Raw genomic sequence first — 23395 nt, 5'->3', positions numbered from 1 at the left:
CGTACCTATTTAGGCACAACATAGGTAGTTCACATATTCAGCAATGTCAGAAGTCTTGCTCTTCAGCTAGTTTTCTTGTATGTGAATTTAACATCTGTATCGCATCATGTTTACATATCACATCATATTACTGATGATTCCACTATAAAAGTAAATGCTCTCTACATATCTCTTACATAATTCTTCTCCTTGTAATTTTCACACCTCAGAAACACTATTTTAAAATAAGGAAGTCTTACTCCCGTTTTGAAAAGGGAAAATTGAGGCACAGAACTACTAAATGGTTTGTTCAAGATTAAATAGAAGGTATGTCCCCTCAACACAATACAGAAACGGTCACCTCTAAACTAACTAGTTGAAGCATTAAGAACAAAATAATTAGATTAATGCAGCATTATATAAAGTGTTGATTAGTTTGGGGTATTTGCACTTCCAGTATCTCTGCCACAACACTGTATTCTGACTTTGCTAAGCAGAGACAAGCAGTACACTGAGCCTTGATCTCCAGTATTTGAAACACAAGAATATCCACCCTGAGTATTCACTGACTGTTAAAGCTGTAAAAAAAAAAAAAAAAAAAAAAAAAAAAAAAAAAAAAAAAGGCAATATAAACCTTTCTACTACACAGATTTACAAAATTAATGAATTACAAAAAAATACATTACTATATAGCCAACATTTTAAATACTTTGAAATATACATCATTTGATGCAGAGGCCAGAAGAGATGGACTATAATGGTTCCTCAAAAGGTGCACTGTCCAATTATGAGAAGTCTTACCATGCACATGTGATAACCAGAAGAACAAAGAAAGAAATTGAGATTATATACTTACACAGGCTATATAGATGCAAGGCTAAGTTATTTCAGGTTGATTTATTCTAAAAATTCTGCAAGCTATAATTTAAGAAGGATACATGTGGCCCCCTAATGGCTCTTCACGTAATTATAATTATCTGGTAGATTTACATGATCATAATGGTAGAACTGAGCAGGGAGGAGAGATATGAAAAAACAAAACAGGACAGCATTTACCTGGATTTTTGAATGACAGTATGGACAGAATGTTAACGAAAGCACAAACGTACCCTTCGGAGGAATGAACAAGTAGGAGTGAGGCATAAACCAAAAAAAAGCATGATATTGTATGAAAAGATTTTTTTAAAAACCTAAAAACTAGAAATTTGACCTTGATAGAGTTTATGGACAGATTCAGAAAGTGACGGTACAGGAAAAATTGTGGATAAACACAGACTATGCTAGGATGACCTATTCTAGATAAGCATTTTGAATTGACCTGAGGAAAGGAAAATGATTATCGGAAAAGTAGACGTAAGGAAGCTGCAGTAATTAAGGTGCCGAATAGTGAAGATTTTTGCTGACACGTGTGGATGCACAGCATGTACTGGATGGACCTTGGAGATATTGCAAAGGATATCTCAACAAGCTTTGAGCACAGTATGTATATAAAACCAACATAGGCAATTTGGAGCCAAACATGACACTCAAATTACAAATCAGGCAAAGTGACTGATGTGAAAGACAGTGTCTTTTCAACTACAACAGAACAGAAAGGAATACAAAATGGTACAGGTTTTGTTTTGTTCCACACCCTCCCCCAGATTCTAAAGAAAAAAAAAATGACAAGTAAATCGTGATAAAGATATTGGTCTTTCTAAGTTTTTAAATTAACAGATGGAAGAGGAAGCTACCTTGCATAATGTAGTAACATTCTAGGGAGAAGACTCTAATCAACTCCATGTTAATAATAAGAAATTATGAATGTAATCTGATTAAACAAACAAACTTTTAAAAGACTACTTTCTTAAAATAGATCAAATCCTTTCTTCTTCCTCATATCTTGATTATTTTTTCCCATACTTTGATTATCTTTCCTCTTCCCAGCCTTGTAACATTTCATGTGTCTTGGTTTCCATACCTGGTCTTGTTTGAGTTCTTTCCCGTTGATACACCAGTCACTGTATTTTTTTAGGCTGTTCTCTGTAAGATTACTGTACTTACTGTACCACTATCCCATTATACTTACTAGCATATCAGTAAGACTGCACGTCATTATCTCTGTATTCACAGACTGGATTCTTTTTGTCTATTTATTTTATTCTCTTGATATCCTTAATCTTTTCCTTTCTCTCTTTTGGTTCAGTCTTCAACATTCTCAACACTGCATCATTTAGGACTTCAGAATACTAGAAAGTACAGTCTAATAACTGAACAAATTGGATATATATTGGACTGCAGCATAAAAATAATAAGAACATGACAAAAAGAACTATCTCAAAAGTACCATTCAAAGAATTTCAAGCCTTACCACCAAAGAAGTGGATTTTTATCTTTACATAGCTGTTCCATGTTTTTCTAATTAACATAGTTCCCCTGTTCACCCCCAAAATCACTTATCTCCAACTCAATGTTTCCTTGCCACAGCAGATAAATGCAATTTCCTGGCAAAGCAAGATAGCTCCTCAAAACAGAGTTGGAATATCTATCACAAGATGCCAGTGACAGCAAAATTGAAACATCTTGGTTTCAGGAAGTGCTGGAAAAGATGGTTCTGTATAATTGGAGAAGGGACACTAGCCATGGATAGGCATTGACACTGCAAGACATGGCATGAAAAGAAATGATTGCAACAGCTGATACAGGCAGTCAGGGATACTGATATGTAAAATTATTAGAACTTCCACAAAAGCAGCCAAATTCGTAGAATTTCAAACTTCCTCTAATTCTTCTAAACAATTTCAAAGTTGCAAAAAGGCACACAAATTAATATAGCTGAGATATCCCACAAAAACAAATACCTTATGTTCATACACCACTGAAAACAGCTTTTATTCAAAGTAACTCTTCAGTGTTGTATTATCATCTCTTAAAGAATAAACTTCATAGTGAGCCACATGGCTTACTGAAAGGCTAGGAATAGAGTATATTTTTTGTTTTACGTAAGCTGTTTGGTCAGACACTGACTGTATAGGCAAAGTATGGATTTGCTGATTTTCTTACAAAAAACAAATCTGAGTGATGCCTAGTTTAAATAATCAATAAATTAACTTGTTATTCATCTCTCACAGAACCGTATGTATTTTCCAGGAAAACAAGCAAACTTTCCTCTTAAGTTCTCTAACAGCTACTCTCATGGAAATATTTTCTTCTGTAATTCCAGATGCTAATGGATCTAACTCCCAGGACTCTGTTCAAAGCTACCAGCCTCGCTCTTCAAATACCCTCTTTTTCTTGTACAACAGCATCCATAATGAACCAATCTACATTTTGTTGCTCTGTGTTGATGTTGGTGGCATATTTCCATCTGCATGCCTGATGTAGTTTGTGCTCTTGTTTATAGCGCTGGATTTCTGCAGGAAACGCTGTAATCTAAAAACTACACAGCACTAAGAAATGCCTAAATCTTGTTTAAAGAAAATAACTCGTTAAAAAATATATTATTTCTGGGTTCCAAATGTTACAAAAGCATAAAATTTTGCTTTTAATATAATGCATAGCATGATGGATAGTGAACTCCATCCACATTTAGAATGGGATGTCCAAGTCTGACCAGAACAGGCTAAAAAGACAATTGCAAGTCTGGTGCTGGAGATACAATATGGCGTTTGGTCACTTATCATGCAAGAACAGAGCATTTTCTTCTAGTGAATACCTCGTTTGGAAAAGGGCAGAGAAATTTTTCCTATTGGTTAACATCACTGGACAGTACTCCTGAAATGTTTTGTTTGCAGTGAGTATTCAATTTAAACGAGTAACAGATAATATGCTTGTGCAGATCAGCGCTTCGTAACTAGATCTGATGCCAAGCAGCAGCTATTAAGAACAAAAGATTTTGTTTGTATCAGATTGTCTTCTCAACAAAACACACTTGCATACATAGCTAAGATTTGAGGTGTTGTACAACTTAATCTTTTGCGGTTTACTACAGCCTCACCAGGAGAAAAACCAAATATGACAGCTTCAGCAACTCTTACATTATCCTAAGCTCTTTCAGTGATAAAATTTATGCTTTTCCACTTCAATTTCTGAGATTTCTAAAAAACGAAATTCTAGGTAGAAAAACGAGTTTCCTTGTGTTTCATCCCTTTGTTTTAAAACAGTAAAATTTTCTTTTCTCCATCGTTAACATACTACTTGCTGCCTAAGATAGAAAGACTAAAAATTCAGCTGTGTATTTCATGTGTTTCACCATGGTACAAAGGAAGAATATCTAGAGAGATCTGTAAAAAGCATCAAGAGTAAATATGAACTGTGGTATTTAACCTAGTAACGGCTCACACAACTAGAGACAAACTGGGAGAAAGTGAAGTGCATCATGAGACAATGTTAAAGGGGAAAAAAAAGTGTTTTCATGTGGCAAACTGTAATATATATATATATATGTATATATATATATATGTATATATATATATGTATATATATATATATGTATATATATATAAAAAAAAAATGGTCTTGATGTTTTCTTTTTAACAAATTAAATCTACAAAGAACATTGCTTCCCTTTTACAAAATAGATCATTCCACTCATTAGGATGATAAACATGTAAGTAAATTTAAAACCTCACCTAGGAGATAAAAACATGAAAATGGGAGGAGAGGGGAAAGGCTGCATTTCCAAAATTCAGAAGTCGTTATGTATAAAATGCCAAAGCAGCAGTGTCAAACGTTGTCTTCAAAGTGCATACAACAATGCATCTTAGCTACTGTAGGAATTCAGGTGCGGGGAGAATGTGATACTGATCTTTAAAATACAAGTAAGTCAACTCAGGTTTAGAATCTTGTGGTACTGCAATACTGGAATAAAAATACATGTGAGGAAAAAAAATAAGTATCTGACATAATTTAAATAGCTGGGGATGGAAGGGGAATCCTCACAGCTATTCTAAAAATGCTAGAACATGTGTCTAAAATACGTTTTTCCAATTACATCATCAAACACATGAGACAAAGCTGAACAACCTTTTAAGTCTCATCTTCTGGACTGTGAACTCTTTCAAAGAGGGACTGCTGAAGAAAGTTGTGTTTCCATACCTCTCATCACATGCTAACCAGTCCTCTCTTGGTTTCTAAAAACTCTGTCAATAATAGAATTCAAACAGATCCAGCAGCATCAGCTCAAATGTGCAACACATGCACAGATGTGTGAAGCTTCTGCGGCTTCCCAGAGCTGCACGATGTAGGCTAACCAGCAGTAGAGTTATGCCTGTACATCAACTAAAACCAGTCTGATAGTGAATTTCTTATGTGAGAAGAGCCCACAATTAGTTAATTCTCAGAATTTCTTCCCAGTGTCAGCATTGTCAGGTTGGGGAAAAGGCTTCTTAAGACTCTGAACACTTCCACATGAGACATAGCTCCAGTAAGGCTCAAGAATAACAAAAACCTTGCAAAATTTAAGAACTGCTGTGCTGATCCACTTCTAAGCACTGAAGAACATGGAATGAGGGAGGGAGAGTCACTGGCCTCTGGAATAAAGCTAGCACTTTGATCTCTTTTCACTGCAGCTTTTAATATTAACATCTTTCCTACAGGTTTAATATGCTTATAGCCACTTCAGAGAATGCAAAATTAACAAAAAGAAAATTATTGTCTCAGTACACATTTGTACTCTATCATTCAAAAATCCAACACATTGATTTATTGAAGTCAGTGAATTACCAATTTAAACTAAATCAATATATATGTCTAAATTAAGGGTTTGAATCAGAGTAACTAAATCACATAAAAATCTATAGTTACAACACTGCTGCTCCTCTAAAACAGGTATTTCCAGTGTTACAACTTTCCAGCTACATCGGTTCAAGTTTGGGATGCAAAAACAGTTTTATAGTCTCTGCATACGCAGCCTTCCATACAATGAATCATCATCAGCAGCTACTGCTTTGGGAACTAGAAAACCAAGACAATGCTGTTGGCAAAATACTCCCATTACAAATATATTAATACTATAATAAAACTACATATATGACAAGAAGAATTTGCTGTAGAGCTGACAGACTTATTTCAGAATTTGTGCCATCAAATTTAAAATCAAGACAAAATTCAAGCCCAGTCATTTGCAGAACTATAGCACTAATCAATTTTGAAATTCACCGATATTAAACTGTATGACAGCTCAATTCAAAAGAATTTTTATAAAGCACTTGTTGCATCAAACAAAGCGGACTTCGTACCTTCAGCAGGACAGACTAAGTTGGTAAAAGCCAAAAGAAAGACTCTGAGGAAAAAGATTTCCTGCTTTGCAAGTTACACAATGCAATAACAACAAAAAGGTTAAATGCATGTAGGTACATACAACTTTGCTGCCTACACCCAGGGTTATGAGAATGACTGTACGACAAAGCTCGGAGAAGGCTACTTGAGAAGAGTCATCACTTCTATGACCTTGACACTGGTTGGTCTCACAACTTCTATACAATTTAGTGATGTGCAAGAACAGATGATGGTGCAATACATAGAAATGGCAGCATTTAAAATTCATAGTAGCAGAAGGCCATTACTTTTCCCACTGGGCCACTTGAACTTTAATAATGTCTGACCTGGTTGGCCAATAAGTTCTAGCAGCAGACAGAGGAAAATTGCCAGTATTAGATACTGTTCGAATGATTTTTCATTTAGAAAGACTTAGAAGTTCCTTTAAGAACAGGGCACCAATTCTTCCTGCAGACATCTCATTTTTTTGGTGTCTTTTGTAATGGCCAATATATTTTCAGACGACTGCAGACCGTGAAAAATCTGTATGAGACGTGTAAAGAAAATAAAAAACAGAGATGAATACAAATTATTAATAAGGAAATACAAAATAATGCTAGTATTTCTGCAGAACTAATTTCCATCTTCTTTCATCCACACTACAAAAAATAACTTTGGGTAGCAGTAATATAAGAGTAACCCAAAACAAGCAATATCTAATTGGTACAAAGTATTTCAGATCAAGCCCCCAAAATGAGAAAAAGAGAAGTAATAAGAAAGATGAGAGTTTGCAATTGCATATATATGCACATGGTGAGAGAAACAGCACTACCTTTTGAGAGTGGATAAACAATAATAGATATTGCAATTAAAAATGGAATTCTGAAAACACAGGAACAGATGAGCAATGTTTCCACTTGACAATAAACTACTTGCTGGTCCTATCATCTTAGTAAGCAAGTGTAGAAAACAGACAGTAATTTGCCTGAAATACTGTTCTAGTAGTTTATTTCAGAGTTAAGCTGTGCTTGTTGCATGAATGTTTGAAACACACCTAAATTCAAATGCATACTTACAAGACCCTTTTAAGTAATTACTCTTCCATTAATGAAATGTTTCAAATTAAGCCTCTTCCATGAGTATATAAAACTATTTTGTATGATTTAATTTTCAAGTTGGGAAATACTACAGGTGTAAGACAGAAACAAAAGACATTCAAGTAAAAACTCCCTACTCAAGAGAGTTGAGAATACAGTGTCAAGGCTAAAACATCATACTAAATTCTCAGATAAATATTCTAAAGTAAGGCTTCTGTAGCTTTAAAATCATGACAATTTACACATACTAGAACTTCTCTGGTGCACTGTGGTTATTTAGCCAGTGAGCGCCTTGACAAAATAAACTGATGGGAAGAATCTATAGATAGAGTTTGGCCTCCCAGCTTCAGCTTGGTAATCTTCATATTTGTCCTCCACGTTTCCTTCTCCTGACCTTCTTTAAAAGTCTCCTTTCAACCAATTTCTATACCAATAAAATTCCCCAGAAATAAAATATCTTATAAAATCAAATTAAAAACAAAGCAAACTGTGAGACTAAGTACTGTAATAATATATAAGCAGATGATCTATGTCCATTCTCTCATCTATTTAAAGTTTATTTGCAAGAAGAGAAGTTTTTAAAGACACAAATAGAGCACCAGTGAACATATCCCAAACAGAGGCATAGAGCAGCACATCAGAGAGAGAGAGAAAAGCAAAGCTCTGCATATTCTTTGGTTGTGTCTAAATGTACATCATCCACAACCACATTCAGTTTAATTAAGTTATGATTATACAAAAAATATGTTTGAAAAGTTTGAACTCTTCCTCTTAGTACCACAATCTAAACAGTGCAACAAAAGGTAAAGATACACAAAAGTCAACATTATCTGATGACAGTTGTTCAGAGAAACATGCACCTAGGCCACAGCAACAACAGACTTTAACAAGCACTTAAGGCAAACACGACACAGTTTAAACCAGTGATTTATCTCACCTTTTGTACCTGCCCTCTTGATAGGGTCAAGGTCTGTATGTTAAAACAACATTCACTTAGTAAGCTATTATGGGTAAGAAATATTTGATACATTCATTTTGTGTTCTCATAGGTTCTCATTTTGTTTGGATAGCTCTATCCTGCTACTTCCCTTTTCCCTTCTACCTCTTAGAAAAAAAATCAGATTATGAAATAACTTGTCAAGAGAAGTTTTTAAAACTAAAATCTTAAACTTCCTGATTTGCAGCGAAGGAAGAAACCATAAATGTATAAATTTAATTTTAGAAAATAATTTTTGTTAGTAAATGGCAATTCAAAGATAATTAGACCATTCATTTTATGTTTAAAAAATTAGCCTCTATGTAAAAAGCATATCTGTGCCAATTCAAAACTAAATAAATCCCCAAACACTCTTAAACAATTTGCTGTTAAAAATATATAATCAAATTTAGAAAACTAGAAATTATATTTAAATTTATTATTTACAAGCAATTAATTATGAAGACAGCCAGGTGGCTTTCATTACATAAATTACTGTTAATGACACTTGCCTCATGCTGCTACTGTATTTAGCATTTGCATGCATCACGTGTCAAGCATACACACTGTTGCATAGTTATCTCAGGACAAAACTGGAAAACTTCTGTAATCCAATCAAAAATTGTTAATTCCTAAAAAAAAAAAAAAAAAAAAAGGATCTTACTAATGTAACACATACAGGATGTAATTTAAAGAATTTTAGCTTTATCAAACCTGAACTTTACAGAAGTATAAAACTTCGGTATCGAACAGCATTCTTGCCTACCTAGCTGACAGAGTTTTGCCTTGTATCTATACAGTATTATACCATATAAATAGGTATTTAGAAAGTCTACTTTCTGTCTCAAGGGTATAACTTACCGTGCCATAGAGAGAATAAACTAATTTAATCCCACTACTTACTTCTCAATGGAAATCTGGTAGAATGTACAAAAACAGAACAGCTGGATTTCCTTCTTAAGTAGCAATCTTTGAACATTCCTCCTCTTTTCTTTTTTTGGTCTACCTAGAACTGTGACAATTGCATTCCCTGGCAGACAACACGAAAGGAGTATCTGACAAGTGGGCAAGAGGGAATCATACTTCTATCCTGAAACTTCTCTAACCTTCTTTTCCACTCCTACAATTATGATTTTCCCTTCTCTGCCTCCTCTTCCCTGAAGATTTGTTTTTTGGTGTTCCTTGTCCTTCTCTGGAAATTGGCACAATCGCCACATGCTTTGCTTCCTGCATTGTCAAAGGAGCTGAAAAGGTTAGGTTTCCAGCAGCACTCCTATTCCACGCACGAGCTAAACAGAATCATTCTTCTCCTATAAACAATCAATAGATTCACCATATAGCATCACCTCCATTAAGCACCAAAATGTGACTGGTCTTGGCAGCATTGGCAAGTAAGTAACGGATGGAAACCAAGGAAGAAGGAAAACTAGTTCAACATCAAACATTTGCTCTGTGTTAAAATAAACTGGGATGATCTCAATATGCATCTAGTCAGATGGCATGACTCACCGACACTTCTGAAACTTCTGGGAGTTGTCAAAAACATAATAAAAATACACATTGCTGTCTTTACATTCATGCACATAAGGACTAGACTTTTCATGAAAAGTCTGTGAGAAGAGAGTAAATAAACTTCAGCAAAATTTAGTGAAACTTGACATTTAACAGCCTTAGGGCTCCTTTCAAAAAGGCCCCAAACAACAACAAAAAAACAGTCCTGTCCTCTCCCATTTTAAAGTCTGCTTTATAATAAAGGAACAAAGGCCATTTTTTTCTTCAGATTATTTTTGTTTTTTGTTTTTTTTACATTTAAATATCAAGCCTTGATATGTTATAAAACTTCTAAGACAGGACAAATTAGCAGAATTAGGATGTAAGGAGACAGTGGAAACTGAGAAGTTAGAGAGAAAAATATTTTGAATTGGATTGTTTACATTTGTGTATGTTACTCAGTAACTAACAACTTCCTCTGATATATCCTTAGAAAAGAATGCATATTCTTACAAAAGAGTGAAAGATTCATCCCCTCCACTTTTAAATAAAAGGCATCCGAACCTGTTTCCCAAGCAAAAATAAGGATGTCAAGATCTATTTTACAGAAAGCAAAAGATTTAGAGGGAAGAAGGGGGCTAACCCATAATTTAATACTAATTTGGGGTGGAAAGAATAGAGATGTTCAAATATCCTTTGTTTTCAAATTTTTCCGTTTAAAAATAAAAAAAAGTCTTCTATCACCTCTCGTTCAGAAGTAATTTCTCTTTCCCCACAACAGCAAAGCCAGAACGCCCAGAATGGAATGAATTTAATTTTCAGCACAGCAAATCTGCAAATACCATTTTCTCATGGTACTCTGAAGTATTTTGTTAATGTACCACTTTCCACTAAACCAATCAGAAACAAATCTTTAACTTAAAAGTTCTGGCTATTCCTATGTAAACTGTTACCTGTAAAAAAAGCAGAAGGCCTCTCTAGCCACCTCATCACCATATCAATGACACATGCCACAACAGAGAAGCACTAGTTTATTTGATTGATCATGGTAGATAAACTCCAAATAACAGAGAAATTAACAAATGCTTGACATTTGCTCAACATCCATTATTCTGACACTGCTTTCAGGATTTCAAAGCCTGGGAGTATGCTTAATCAACATTCATATTCCCCAGGGAGCTACAGGCACCATATTGCGCCCCGCCTTAGTACTGATGAAAACTGCATATTGGCCATTTCCAAAATGTTCTGGGACTCCACACAGGGCCCCTTCTCTCCCTTGTTCCTGTTCTGCAGTTTTCTTTTAAACACTTCCAAGACAAAAGCATCTGCCAGTTTTTCTCTCTGGGGATGTATGCAAAATGAACTTAACAGTTTTAAGGCAGGAGAAACCCTCACATCTAAATTCATTCATAGGACAGAAAAGGGCCTAAGAGGCCTCTCCAGGGACAAAACCCTGCTGAAATTTTCCCCGACAACAGTGGGAGCTTTATAAAATCTAAGTCCAGACAATTTCCAATTCAAATGCCCAGCATAGCATGACCTTTGTCAGATCTATGAGCCCTAGATGCACCCACTATTTTTTTATTCTAACCAGCACAGACATTAGACAGGGCACTACTGCTAAGCAGGAGGTTGAATATTTGCATGCTCTTCTATTGTGAAAATGTAACAGTGACAGCACTGTGTCGAATTCTTTTCCCTCTAGAACTTTAACTCCATAGGAGAGGCATAGCTGACAGATGACTCTCCCAACATCTGTGTTATGTACACTGCACAGCTGAGGAACCTTGGATCACTGTCACAGCTTCTCTGAGATGACCTACACCTTTCTTATATCCACCCGTGATCAAAAAAGCAAAATAAAAAAACTGCAAACAGCATTTTTTTAAAAAATGAAAAGTAAATATGGCAAGAAAGATTAACATAATTTAGTCATTAAGCTGTTCACATAGCAGCTCACCATATGTTGTATAAATGTCCTATACAAAATAATTTATCAGACCTGACACGTTGCACATCATATTGTATTATTTAATATGCTTACTAAAATTTCATGGATCAAGCTCCACTTCTAAAAGCATACAGAAAGCCCTAGAAAATAGTTCTTCATCTTCCATGATTTATTTTGATTACCTTTTACAGCTACATGATAAAGTGGAACTTGCAAAATTACAAGGTTAAGGTTTACAGAGCTATTGCGTCAAATACTAAAATATAACAAATGGTTCCACATCTATGTAGTATTTTAGTTGTGTTTAATATTCAGAAGCACATTAAACTAAGCACTTTGCTTTCTGCTGCATATTTTAATAATTTTAAGTAGTTATTTCACAAAACATTCTGATCCAAAGTTCCAGTGACACATTTATCCTTCATGAAGAGACTAAAAATCTAAGAATTACAAAATAAACCAAAGCAAACAATCAATGTGCAATAAATGCTGAAGAACCCCCCCCCACAAACCAGTGCACACAGAAATAGATATTAATACCTACACAGTAGCTGAAATATTTAAGTAAGATTTTAAAATTCTTGACATAAAATGTTAGAACTGCAAGCAACTAGGTAAATGGACAAAATTGTCTATCCAGAAAGTTCAAATCACAAAAACAATCAAGTATAAGAACGATTTTCACTGTCACTAGTTAGGTCAAATAAATTAAAAAAAAAAAAAACTAAGGAAGCTTCTGGAAAGTAGTTGCTGGGTGACCAAAGGGACTTCTGTTCAGAAAAAAAGCTAAATTTATGGGACACATTTAACAGATAGATATGGTTAGAAAAAAATTTAAACTGAAACAACATAGTTACCCATTGAAGCATTCTTTTCTTTTTCCCTCTATCCGCACTGATGTCAAAGGAACCCAATAAAAATAAGATAAAAATGTGGTCTGACTTCTCTTTTTGGTCAATAATTAAACTCTTCTGTTTCTAACAACAGGATAAAGGAAAACATATTTCTGTGTCAGATCACTCATTGCAATTAGGTCATTTAACACTGTATTTGGAACCGAACTTGCCTGGCCTACTGGAGTATCTGCCAACTGTTCAAAATAAATCTTCTTATTTAAGGTCTGAAAGAGGTAGAAATTTAGTTTATATGTCTTTTTATATATTATCTATTCAAGATAATGAGCTTGTCTAGAAAGACATATTGCTCACCTATGTTAAAACTGAAGGACTGCTAGATTGACAACATGTATTTATTTAGGGCTGAAAACAGCTAGCGTTCAATAGTCTTTTCATTTGTAGGACCCCACACTCAAACTCTGGCTATTAGTTACTGCACTTTGCACCAGTTGTACCCTCATAATATACATCTGCATTTCATAGAAGAAGCGCAGTAAGAGATCGGAGGTTACCAGGATCAACAGTGGATTGATGGGACGTTCTGCAGTCTCCTAGCCAGCTACAAATGGAAATGGAGAAATACATGACGTCATTATAGCTATCTGCATCTTCAGGAAAAATGAGGAATTCCAAAAGACCCTTTATATTAATTCAGGTGAAAACCCTTTTATTCACAGCAATGTTACCGCCACATTGGTCATGCTTTTAATGCTATCCTACTACTTTTTAAATCTGTTTCATACAGGCATGTCTTACACGGAAGATTGCCTTTGCTTTCACACGGGTCTTGCTCAGAGAAGCATCCTGCTTTCTGTGAAAGAAGGATGTGTGCTATTTTGGGGCATTTTTTTTCAGTGTTCAAGCTTCCTGGAGGTATCTGGGAATCAGTGCTATCAAAAGCTTCCAAGAGCTTGCAGATATGCAAATGGAGGACATCCACCCAAATAACAAAGTTCTCTTCAGCACCATATCCTGACCCGAAGCCCAGTTTCATCATGTGGGATGTACAGCATCCTCCACTTAAATATCCTATTCAGGTGAGAAACATAAAGCACTAGATTCAAGTTTAAGAAATCTCTAGCATAAAGCAACAAGACTGTCATTATCAGTCAGATACGGGATATTTCTGAGCGGGGTCTGGAGAGGATAATATATCCCCATTCTATCATTACCGTAAATAAATGTTAAGGTTTAGAATTTGAAAAACACTTATGAAACAAAACACTAAGATCAATAAAAATGTTTTCATTGCTGAAAAACACAAGTTTTCAACCTATAGAGTTCACAAACAAAAACAGTTTTTCCACAAGAGATGCAGATTCCTGCTTGGCAAATTTAAGCTTGCTGAGAAGAAGTGTGTTTACTTTGAATCCTCATCTGAAGTCCATGAACAAGGAGTCTATGCAACACAAGTTGAAAACCGTGATAGAAATGATAAGGGCATGAAATCTTAGCATGCCAAAGGGAGTTTTCCATCTACTTTTATAGTATCAGTTAGTTAAATAAGCAAACGAACAAGACTTTTAACCACCACTGGGTCTGAAGAATATGCACCACTATTTTTCTACTTCTTTTTGAATGCTGTTGGTCTTTTTGGTGACAATACGCTATCACACTTGTCTTAAAGACAATTTTAATAAGATCTCTTACTCTGTTCCATACTCTTAATGAAATCAATCCTTACCATTATTTCATTCAATGTGAAAAATAGTTCAACTTTCTGAGATTTTCAAATTGCAAACAGATATTATGATATTTCACTAGATTGGAAACTTAAAGGAAAAAACAATTACAAAAATCACTCTAAGAGAAGCATGTATTTTATTTTATTAAGTGATGTGATAAGCTTAGGGTCATACATCAGAACTAAAATGGTTGTGGTCATTGATTTAAGTAATAAATCGTAGGTTCCTGCCAACAATGACAGCAAACAGATGCTAACAAGAAAATGTATTATTTAATATTGCCATGTGTTATAAAAATGTAAGCATTTAAGACACATCTTAAATTTTTATAATAATATGCATTTAATGCATTACTATTTTGGCACATAAGAATCAAATTTATAGGTCTCATTCAGCAGTTGCCTTCTCTTCTATGAGCACAGAATAGATAGCAGAGGAAAAAGCACAGGAACTGAATGTTTAAAATAGATGTTTGCCATAGATGTTTTGCTGTTTCCAAGTAAATACTACAAGCACTAAAACTCATTAGAAAATGCAAACCTACATATTTGCCTTTATGTAAACAGAAGTTTTTCCTGAAAAATCCCACAAAGTTCAAACAACAATGAAGTTTCTCTATCTACAGAGAGCAAAAGATCATATGATTTGGCATAAAGTTAAAAAAATCCTGACAAATGGAATGTCAGTATTGTATGAGCCTCAGTGAACCTGCTAAGTTATAACTTATTATGACAAAAATAGCAGAAGTTTTACTCTCCAGTGTGTCTTATTTTGTGTCAATGTGTTTCCCAGATCAGTTTAAACGATGCCATGGAACACTCAAATGATTTTCACCAACAGCATCCTTTGCAAAAATGCCAAAAACTACACAAAATCAATGTTAGTTTGCAGAATTATTAAAAACAGAATCTATTCAATTCCTTCCATCTATATGCACCTTCTTCTCAAGATACTGAAAACCAGAATGACAATTTGATTCAAGCACTGAAATCTGAAAGCTTACTAAGTGCAATCATACCTTCTTGCAAGCCGAGCCACACTAAACAGGTCATTGCGCACACATCTTTCCTACCACTGCATCTCTGCTGTGTGCTGTACCTCTACAGCAAGGGTCAACTGTTTCTGAGAAGATTGCTGACTTTTCCAAATATTCCTGCTTTGATTTAAGGAAATTGTCTGGCTAATGATACTTTTGTTTGCATTTTGTTTCACTTTCATTTTCAATCAACTACTCCAGGTACCAGCACAGTTCCTTTCTCAGAAGTGCTACAGTCAATGCTTTAAAACACTTGAGGAAGCAGTGATCAGAGTATGGAAACTAAATTTTCTTCATTAAATCTACTGAAGCAGATATTAAAAATGCATTTAATATACTGGGGATGGCTGGTGGGCATCACTGACTGTGACAGGCCAGTTACTGATGAGCTGCTGTCAGACGGCCTTCTCAGCAGGGATCTGTGTCTAAGGCTGCTGAAGGACAGCAATATCTTCCCTTGTGTGTAAGCTCTATTCATCTCCCAAGTATTTACTAAATCACAGACCTCTGCACACAAACCCAGCGTTTCAGCGCATGCTAACAAATGATGGATGGCCTAGTCAATTCGTTATGTCCTGAAAGCGTGATTTCCTGCCATTCCAATCATCAAACCTCTAGAGCCTTCAGAGCTGATCAGTCCTGGAGAATATATTTTGCAGGCTCTATTAAAGGAGTAGAGGTTCTTTCCATTAGTCTCAAACTTTTTTTTTCTCTCCTTGGCTGATTTAAAGAGAACTCCCTCCTTCCCCCCTCCTTCCACCACCACCACCGCTAACCACTGTTATCTGTGTAAAGTATTCAGGGCATATACCATTAGTGTATTAGTAAAATAGCACTCCTTGAACATCAGTTAAAAAGACAAATTTTGTTTGTGACTACTATAAAATACTAAAATCATTTAAATTCATCTATATATCTTTATTACGTAACCTAGACAGTTCCCCAAATATTTTGTAACGGAGCTTCTTTGATCAAATACCTTTTACAGCAAGGGAGCACTCAAAAGGACTCGTTTTCTTTGTATTTGCCTAGTGAAACATATCCGAGCTCTTTTAATTGTGTTCCTCCTAAAAGGATAAGCCACTTAGGAATAAACTTCGATGTTCCAAAGACAGGTTTGCTGTCAAAGAAATAAAGCTTCTAGATTTCCCCCTTTTCATAGCAAGGCAATATATTTGGCAGTCTTTTCTTCCCTACATGCTGGAGGAGAAATTTTATTTAGCTTTCCTATTCAATGATCTATGGGAGTAGAATATATGTACCTCACACTGTATTCTGAAACATTAAACTTCAAACAAATTAGGATATAGCTGGTGAAGAATCAGTTGTCTTAAGAGAAGTTTTTGAAGATGGTGTAACAGATATGAGTAAACTTTAGGTAAATAAGCATTTGGCTACTCTAAAATGAAAAGATCTAGTGTTTTTTTTTTGCTTGCTAGGTGTGATCCCGCTATAGCCAGCACAAACCAATCCACACTGCCCTACCATTCACCTCAACCTTGACCTGGAGATTAAGCTCACTTTTATTGCACACAAAGGTCATCTGTGTTAGGTCAAAATTCAAAGTCCCCTGTCAGCTAAGGTTGATATATTCCAACCTTTCCTACTCTAATGCATCAAATTTTTCATGGTGAGGTCATATTCAGCAGACAGTGTATTCAACAATTTATTGTACCATTTTAATATAGCTCAGAATATGATTGTCCAAAAAGCAACATATGAATAAAATATTTTTCACTCTGAGGTACCAAATCCCCTCTACTCAGAAAGCTCTATCCTGGACTTGTTTCTAGACTTCAAGAGTGGTACAGTAAGTAAGTATTACTGAAATACAATCAAGAATTACCATTTTTTACCATTACTGTCCTTAAGTACAAGCAACACGAGTATAATGGTATCCCAAAACCCACGAGTCAATTAAAATGCACATATGGTCAGTGTTAAACCTTCCATTTCATTCTTAACAACCACTATAATCTGGCCTTTAAATCTATAGAACATCTGTTTGTCTGTCTGATAACACCAAGCTTGCTTCAGGATGAAATACTTCAGAAACAACAGTCCTGCAAGACTTACATTCCTATTCTACTGGTAATTATCATAACCATGTAATTTGTGAAGTGGCAAAAAGTGCAAACAAATTAAACCAAAACACCCAGAACACAGCTACAACATGTCCAGAGTGCATTTTTTTAATTACAGGGAACTAATTTGCACATTTGCTTCAGAGGCCCCCTCCAATTGTTGTATTTCAACATCATATCTTCAAAGGATATTGGATTGGCTTCTAAGTAGTTTGTATAAAATGTTCAAGGCCAAAAAGGTTTTCCCTTTACTCAGTCAAATGAATTTCACTAGTGTAATAAGCCCTGTTCTCTGTAAATGTTTTTTAAGCTCTGTATGGTCACATGGAAGCACTTCCCATATTGGAGGAGAAAAAAAAGGTTCAGAGAAAGAAAAGACCTTCCTTCTTATCAGTACTCAACGATCAGAAAGTACAACCTTAATTTTGGTTGCACATTTCAAGCCTAACCTTGAAAATAACTTTGCATTTTACCAGGATTGAAGGAAGAGGAGGATTGTGCTTATAAAAATTGTAATGGCAAACTGCAATGAGTTTCCCTGAGAATTAAATTTCACCTTGACACATGCTCAGTGATACATGCGATCTGCTATTTAGTTAATGGCAAAGGTAACAAGCAACCAACCAAAAAACTCCTCCATCTCTTTCCAAACAAATACAGATGGCATCCACACACCTAGAATTTATATATGCCAAAATAAAACTTTCCTTCTAAATCCTGACTGGGCAAAAATATTTTTCCTGTTCTATTCTGAAAGCTTCTACTGCTATCAGTAGCTATTCTAAAAATAACTTTCTCGACTTCACTTTTAATCTAAATAACGGTGCGACAAAGATCTTACCAGTTACATGCCGATTTAGTCAATTTCTGTGATGCTATACTTTGGATTACAGACGAGGATTAGTCTCCCTCCTACTTATGGTCACAGCATGAACAAACAGATTTTTAAAATAACATACCAAACCCAAACAGTTACAACTCCTTTGAGGCTTGTATAGGGCTGTTTACAGTCTTACAGTGAAAACTGAAAACCAGTATCTACTCTGGATTATCCTACATGAAATGTAATATCCTGCAGTAAGATTCCTATCAAAGCTTCAAAAAGTAGTAATAGCTTTCCAAAATGAAAGAACTCAGTCTAGAGCTCATATAAGTACTTTATATACTGATTTTTTATTTCATTTTAAGATTATTTTGAATATACATTTTATTGTGCATCATTCCTGAAATATTCTATATTGTTAATTTACTTTTCAAGTAACCAGCCAAGATTTCTTTCTCATCTCTTACTATCAACGTGTTTACTTGTGAGGTTAAATGTAGCTTTAGATATACAACAAATTTTAAATAATATTATTTTTGTTACAAATAATAACAAGAAACAGTAACGTAATACTTGGTTTACTCTTAAGTCAAACAGAGAAAAGAATAAAATACAAAATCTTATAGATTCTGTTTGCATAGCTGCTGTAGCTCTATGATCCAGATGATCTAAACACAGTACACCAATACAAAGTATTTGCTACTTCTAAATAGACAATCTGGAAATTTATTAATGGCCATTTAGTCTCCCTCTGCAAGTCTCTGCATCTCCCATGAAAGTTCACTTTCTTTTCTCTCATTAGTTCATCTGCTGAAATCAATGCAATGGTTTGTACAGGCAGAGCATGAATTTATTTCATTATTAAGTAGTGAGAATATAGAAAAGCAGAGGGAGTTTAAATGATGTCTTCATATCTTTTTTTTTTTTTTTTTTTTTTTTTTGAGAAATAAAAGTTTCTAGCCCTCATGGGCACAAAGGCAGCTTCCAAATGAGATTTGTTAGGTGAATGCTGGCAGAATAAAGAAAAACAGGCTAGTTCCTCTGCTTTCCAAAATAATTAACCTACTCTTGTGAAGCGCAGGGGTAGCAGGGAAGCTGACAAGAATTATGTCAGCTTTGCTATGTTCAGAGCCTTCCCAGAGAGAAACGAATGTAACTGACAAGTCGTGCACCAGTCCCTAGACAAGATCTCCCTATATAATATACCTGAGCTTGAGTCCTGAGCCTAGGGCTTTGAAAGACACCTAGACAGCTAGCTGCCCTTGGCTCTTGAGCTTCACTGTCAGTCCTCCTTCGCGGGTAACAAGGACAAAGAATCCTCCTTCCACCTTGACTCAGTCTCCAGGATCCATTAGCAGCAGGAACCAGAACTCAGAAATGGAAAGGGGAAAAAAAAAGGAGAGGGGAAAGAGAGAAGCACTTGTACCTTCCTACTTCCCACTCTAACCACTTTGGGCTTATCAGTTTACCAGAACAAAAGCCTGGATACAGCTTACTAGCTGTGTCATTACCTGATACTAACTTAAAACTATTAAATAAAAGTGGACAATTCTGCCACCAGATATTTCAAAGGGTTCTGAGACCTGGATTAGGAAGCACTGCAAATAAGATTTAATAAATCAGGCAGGTGGTAAGCTGGAGCCCAAATGAGGACTCTGATACATGCTTCTAAGTATTTTGTGAATATACTCAGTACTGTTCTGAATAGAGATCATCATGTCAGTTTTATTTCATCAACAAAAGCTTGATAATCTGGGGAACAGCACAAAAGACTGAAATAATTCTTGAAAAAAGCAATATATTTCCTTGTAAATAAAACTGTTTGGGAGTAGAAAAAAATAGAGACTTATGTGTCCCCATCTCTAAAAACTGAAAACAGAGGCACTGGATGGCACTGGAAAAAAACAAATGTTAACTCAATCTAAGTGACTGGAAGTTTGTCTGATAAAATAACACTGATGTAACATATTCATATTTCTTTAGGGCATTTGTTACCATCACTGGAAAAAGGTAATTAAAAATTAGCAAACAATAAATGGATAAGATTTTCCAATTTACACTGTGAGACATCACCAAGTAGATACATTTCTTGTGGAATCCTGTCGAGACTCATTCAAGGCCCTGTGTCATTTTATAAAGCTGTCAATAGTATAGAAAAAGAGTAAAATAATTACTGAAAAATATGTGTAAATCCGCAGAGAATATTAAATAATGAATAAGACAGGTCGTGAATGTAGAAGACTGTGCTTCACTTGATCTGCTGCAGAAACAAAGTAAGTGTGCCTTTCAGTAGTCAAATGTGAGGTTAGACACGTTACAACTAAGCATCCGTACTCAAATATGAAGGAGTCAACCCTAGCAAGCACGACACTTAAGACGGACTTACAAATTCACAGTACCAAATGCGCTCGCTGATCAAGAGCTACTAGTGAGCAGATGAGCCCAAAAGGATTAATGCAATCCTGAGATGTACTGGTGAGAAGGAAGAATGTATATTACCTCTAGTATAGCAGTTTCTGTACAGTATCTAGTTCTTCAAAGGTAACTGACTCCTTAAGAAGCCTGAACACTTTGGTCTGCCTCATTGATGGTCAAAATCCACTATGAGTCTTTTTTTTCTCTTGCTTACTGGAAAAAAGAAAAAAGGAATTTTTTTTCTTGCCTTTATATCAGCTTACATTTCTGCTGTAAGAAAAGCTCACCCTAAGCACTATGAAGGAAAGCCTACAGACGTCAGATAAACAGTAAAGCACTATTTAAAAAGAAAAGGTAGCAAGTGAAGACCTATACAAAACAGCTGCTCGAATCCTAATACTTTGAAATTCTACTACTTTGAAACTCTATAAACTTAATCTGCATTCAAACAGGGTCAAACAAGAATGCTTCTTTTACAGGAATAAAAGTGGAGGGACTGAAAAGGAAGTTAGGCTAGAAGCACTAAGTTTGTTTAACAACCTATAACTGAGTAAGGAAGCAAAACAGTACAGACTGCACTAACTGTGCTATGGAACAATACTGCACTCCTAGATAGAATGAAATACATTTCACAGCAGTTCAATGCAAGAACTCAAAAAGTAAATTTTTTTGAATCTCTAAAAGATGTAAGACTGCAGAGTCAACTTGCAATGCCAGAAAGTTCCTGGAATCTCTAATTCTAGTGCAATACAGTGAAAGAAGATTAAAGACTCAGAACAGAATCAAAACAGAAAAAAAGTTGGCTTAAGAAAAAACGAGATAGTACCATAATGAATTGGGTAAGCAAACCTTACACCCTTAGAAATCTTGCCGGAGAACAGAGGAAGATTCTAATAGAAAAATTGCAAAATACAATCAAAATGAGACACTAAAAAGCAGCGAAAAATACTTTATAAGGTACAGATTTGAGCAGCATCCATTATATTCTATTAGTAAAAAGCTTCAGGCAAGGACTAAAAGTTTACAAAAGAGAAAACACGTATCTATAGTCTGCCAAATAAATAATGAGAAGAACTGAGAGATTCTTTTCCTGAAATAACTAGACTGAGGGACTAGAATATCACCTTGGTATGAATCAAACCCTTAGAAGGTGGACATTTTTGGACAAGTTAAAATAGACTTTGAACATAATTTAAAGATCTGACTTTAATCTTGTTGCCATAACCAGGTAATTCAAAAGTGATTCTTATAGAGAGGATTCTATCTGTGAGTATTTTTAACATCAATTTAAAAAAACAAGCATTGAAAAGACTCTAATGTTCTCAGAGCACTTCCAGTTCCACAATGGGTAATCCAACTTAGACATTAGGTCTCAACGACAAAATTATATCACTGAGGAACAACAGCTCATGATAAAGAGAAATCAGAAGAATGCATTATAGAAGTTACAAAGAAAAGTAAAATTCTTAGCAAGTAGATAACTTCAAGTGAAGAACGAGGCAAAGATGCTGGTACAATGAGCCCAACATAGAACATGCAGAACATGCAGTGTTGTATATATTAAGATGCTCAAAGGAAGTCTAAATTTGACTATTTGACATTAATAAATCACAAAGCAACATTCTTGAAAATGGTAATCTCACCTGCTGAACTTGTGCTCAAAACCAGTTGAGAATGAACTATCACATTAAAAAGAATTTAGACTCACAGGTCATGTGAGCAGTGACCATACAGTATACTTACACACATTAAATTATGGCAATAATCCCTGAAATTACAAATTATTCTTAGGGAGAAATTCCAAAACAAGAGTAGGCCTACAACAAAATGTGGAAAATACTCTGATCTTCTACAAAATAGGAGGGGAGGTAGATTCTGACTCTTGAAGTTGCAAGAACTGACACTAGCACATAAAACAGTATCAGGGAAAGAACTAAGCAGAATAATGCAGACAGCAAAAAATCTTTTCAAGGTCTATGAGGTACTAGGAACCAGAAATATTTGAGAACTGTCAATGTATGTATTGCATTATCAGTGGAATTATGATCCTTCCTTGGCAAAAGAAAAAAAAAAAAAAAGATCGAAAGTGCAAAGTGAAAACAGCCTTAACAGAGGCTAGGGCTTTCCTGTTTGAGTCAGTTACTGTTACCATTCAATAATGAAAACCCGATTATTGACAACTTCCCCCCTTGCAAGTGCAATGAGAGATTCTGAAATAGCTTTCTAAGACTGAGTTAAAAAGGTAATTGTTGATTTTTTTAATAAAGGAAGAAGTGGCAAGAAAGTCCAACCACATCCTTTCAGTCCTAGAAGAAAATCCCATAGATTCTGGATTATAAGCATCTTACCATGAAAAGAAAAATGCCAAAATTACCAAGCACAACACTGAAAAAGCCTCCAAATTAGTTCTTATGACGGTACGCAATTTCACAAATCTCTACAAATGTCCTCTTTTTACAAGATTATACAAGGCTTACAAGGTTACAAGATTATAAAGACTGCCTGCTTTCTAGGTTATAACATGTCCCTGTTTCGATACAGCTATCTCTCTTGCTGCTAAGGCAAGCAGTGGTCTTGGAATTTATTGTAATAGCTTTTTTAACTGCATCTCAAAATATTAGCTCAATATATTTTGAGACTTCAAACTTTTTTTTGGATTGTCTTCTGCATCTGCCCTGTTTCAAGAAATAAGCAAAAAGACAACAAATAAATATCACTTGCT

General features: G+C 35.1%; 1 protein-coding gene across 6 annotated transcripts in view; it reads right to left on the bottom strand.

Moving 5' to 3' along the window:
• Positions 1-23395, bottom strand: part of CDIN1 (CDAN1 interacting nuclease 1) — a 139085-nt gene that overhangs the window by 113464 nt on the left and 2226 nt on the right. The gene's annotated exons all lie outside the window — the stretch shown is intronic.

Source organism: Rhea pennata, chromosome 5 (assembly GCF_028389875.1).
Source record: "Rhea pennata isolate bPtePen1 chromosome 5, bPtePen1.pri, whole genome shotgun sequence".
NCBI lineage: Eukaryota > Metazoa > Chordata > Aves > Rheiformes > Rheidae > Rhea > Rhea pennata.
Note: the sequence above shows the minus strand (reverse complement) of the source record. Positions and strands in the feature narration are given on the sequence as shown.